This window comes from Podarcis cretensis (assembly GCF_951804945.1).
Source record: "Podarcis cretensis genome assembly, chromosome: 2".
Classification (NCBI taxonomy): domain Eukaryota; kingdom Metazoa; phylum Chordata; class Lepidosauria; order Squamata; family Lacertidae; genus Podarcis; species Podarcis cretensis.
Window position 1 is genome coordinate 19,637,066 of NC_137171.1, and position 3,265 is coordinate 19,640,330.

Sequence of the window (3,265 nt, forward strand, 5' to 3'; positions counted from 1 at the left end):
TCTATTCCTTGGTAAAAGAAACAGGCAAGCCTTCTTTGCAGCGTTTCAACACTTTTTAAAAACAAAACAAGACATGGAGAGGAGCACCGAAAAGGCAGAAGTAAACAAGGAGGAGGGTATCCGAAAGGTGCTATGGGCCAAGATGAATTTGCCTGAAGTGTTTGTGTGTGTGTTTATATAGAAGGAAGCTAGCTCAGGCAAACACAATGTCTACACCAGATTCATTATTATCAATTGTTTCCAAAGAAGAAGAGTTAGACCATGGGTAGGCAAACTAAGGCCCGGGGGCCGGATCTGGCCCAATCGCCTTCTCATTCTGGCCCGTGGATGGTCCAGGAAACAGCATGTTTTTACATGAGTAGAATGTGTCCTTTCATTTAAAATGCATCTCTGGGTTATTTGTGGGGCCTGCCTGGTGTTTTTACCTGAGTAGAATGTGTCCTTTTATTTAAAATGCATCTCTGGGTTATTTGTGGGGCCTGCCTGGTGTTTTTACATGAGTAGAATGTGTGCTTTTATTTAAAATGCATCTCTGGGTTATTTGTGGGGTATAGGAATTCGTTCATTATTTTTTTCAAAATATAGTCTGGCCCCCCACAAGGTCTGAGGGACAATGGACCGGCCCCCTGCTGAAAAAGTTTGCTGACCCCTGAGTTAGACTCTGAAACAGGCCAGACGGCCCTAAGTTGTGGAATTCCCTCCCTACAAAGATGTATCTTGTACCTTCACTTTGGCACCTGAGACCTGTTTTCAGGACTCATCCTATTCCCATGGCTGCAATTTGTTTTAACTGTTTTTAGTACTGAATTTTAATAATAACAATAACAATAGCAACAACAATTATTATTATTATTATTATTATTATTATTATTAATTGATTAATCATATCCTGCCCATCTGGCCAAGTTAAACTGTTGTAACCTGTCATAGGACCTGTGCCAAGTTCTCCTTTCTCCCCGTTATATTCAGTTCAACTTACTCCTTGCCCTAATGTCATTAAAGTGTGGCACTTTCCTCACCCAACAGGCACAGGGGGAGGGGAGGGTGTGTATGAAAAACAAACATTGTGCCAATTAGCAATGGACCATATTGAAATAAAAATGCATTTTTGTCGTCATCTTCTGAAGTTGATGCGGGAAGATGGCTGTGATGGTTTTAGATCCAGAGCCTATATCATCCAGGAAACCTTATTGTGGGCCTTGAAGGGCTGGCAGAGGGGAGACAGAGTGGGGAAACTGCATTCTATTGGCTCGCTTCTGGTGGTGTTTCAAGACAACACCATCCTAATGAACTTACCAAGATCCACTTTTGTTCCATGTGCAGTCTAGGGCTGCCAGCTTCTGAACTTGGAATCTGTAGCTGCAACAGCAGTTTGATTTGAAAAATGAACTGGCAATTGCCTTTGGCTCTATGCCATTTAAAGTATTACCCATTCACTTCTGCATTATCAAACCTCTGTTAAAGGCTCAGGAAGAAGCTGGGCTGTGATTCTATTTATTTAGCCAGTTGGAAATACAACTTATACCATGCAGTTGGGCGAATGAGTTTAGGCATCAGCCTTTGAATGAGGCTTCTCAAACTCAGCACACAAACAGCACATCTCAGACAAGTATTCCATTTCTTCCTCATCTTCTTTCAATTTAGCTCCCTCTAGTGGGATTGCAATCTGCCAATCCATTTTCTCTGTAATAAATCCCTCTACGTTATATCTGAGGTTAGTTCTGTTCAGTAAACCCACTTAAATTAACATGCATGACTAACTGAAATGCATTAATTTCAGTGGGACTACCTTGGGTAGGTCTTCGTTGGGTACAACTCTTTAAGACTTTAATCCTGCAACAAATGGATTGTGGTTGTGATATAATTAGGGAGGGAAAACCCCTCCTGATAGCACTGTTGATATTGGTCTTTAAGCTTCACTTTATGTTTGAATTACAAGGTCGGGAGCACCAGAACCTTCAAGTGTCCCTATTTTCCAGGGACAGTCCCGGATTACAGAAGCCATCCTGGTTTCTGATTTGAACCTGGAATGTCCCACTTTTCTTTAGAATGACCTATTACCATCGGAGAAATGTTGAAGGATATGGAATTGTGTGTCACCACTGAGCCAAGGAGATACGTAACCACAACCTTTAGAAGACATCTGACGGCAGCCCTGTATAGGGGAGTTTTTTTAACGCTTAATGTTTTATATGTTTATATGTTTAATGTTTAATGTTTTTATATGTGTTGGAAGCCATCCAAAGTGGCTGGGGCCACTCAGTCAGATTGGTGGGGTATAAATACTACTACTACAACAACAACAGACGAGGAAACCCCACTTTCATTGGAGAAATGTTGAAGGATATGTATTATTTCATTTTCTTCCGCATTCTTTACCAAGACCCCAGGGTGGGTTACAGCAATTTTAAAACACAGTATAAAGCAGTTTATGGGACGCGGGTGGTGCTGTGGGTTAAACCACAGAGCCTAGGACTTGCCAATCAGAAGGTCGGCGGTTTGAATCCCGCGACGGGGTGAGCTCCCATTGCTCGGTCCCTGCTCCTGCCAACCTAGCAGTTCAAAAGCACGTCAAAGTGCAAGTAGATAAATAGGTACCACTCCGGCGGGGAGGTAAACGACGTTTCCATGTGCTGCTCTGGTTTGCCAGAAGCGGCTTAGTCATGCTGGCCACATGACCCAGAAGCTGTACGCCAGCTCCCTCGGCCAATAAAGCGAGATGAGCGCTGCAACCCCAGAGTTGGTCACGACTGGGCCTAATGGTCAGGGGTCCCTTTACCTTTATAAAGCAGTTTTAAGCAAATTATGGTCAAGAGAATAAGTTGAACCCTATATATGTATCTATTGTCAAAGATCAGGGTGAAAAGGCACAACGTCTTCAGCGTACAAGGAAAATGCATGATGGTCCCATCTATTGGGAAAGCCTGATGGGCAGGATATAAAAATAAGCATTATTACTATCATAATTATTACTTTTTATTGTTGTTGTTGTTGTGGAACAGGGTGTCCCTGTTTTCATCGGAGAAAGGCTGACGTTTTCAAAAAGCAAATTATAGTCAAGAGAAAGTACAGTCCAAAGCACAGGCGGGAGGGGAGTCAGTGACGCAGAGCGGGGCGGCAGGTGATCAGCTCCCTTCCTCCTTCCCTTCGCCCGTCCCTTTCATCAGCATCCCTCGTTCGGCCTCTACCCCTCGTCACGTGGGCCGGCGGTCGGGCGGCCGTTTCCTAGCAACCCCCCATCAGCAGCTTCCTGGCCCGCCGTTCC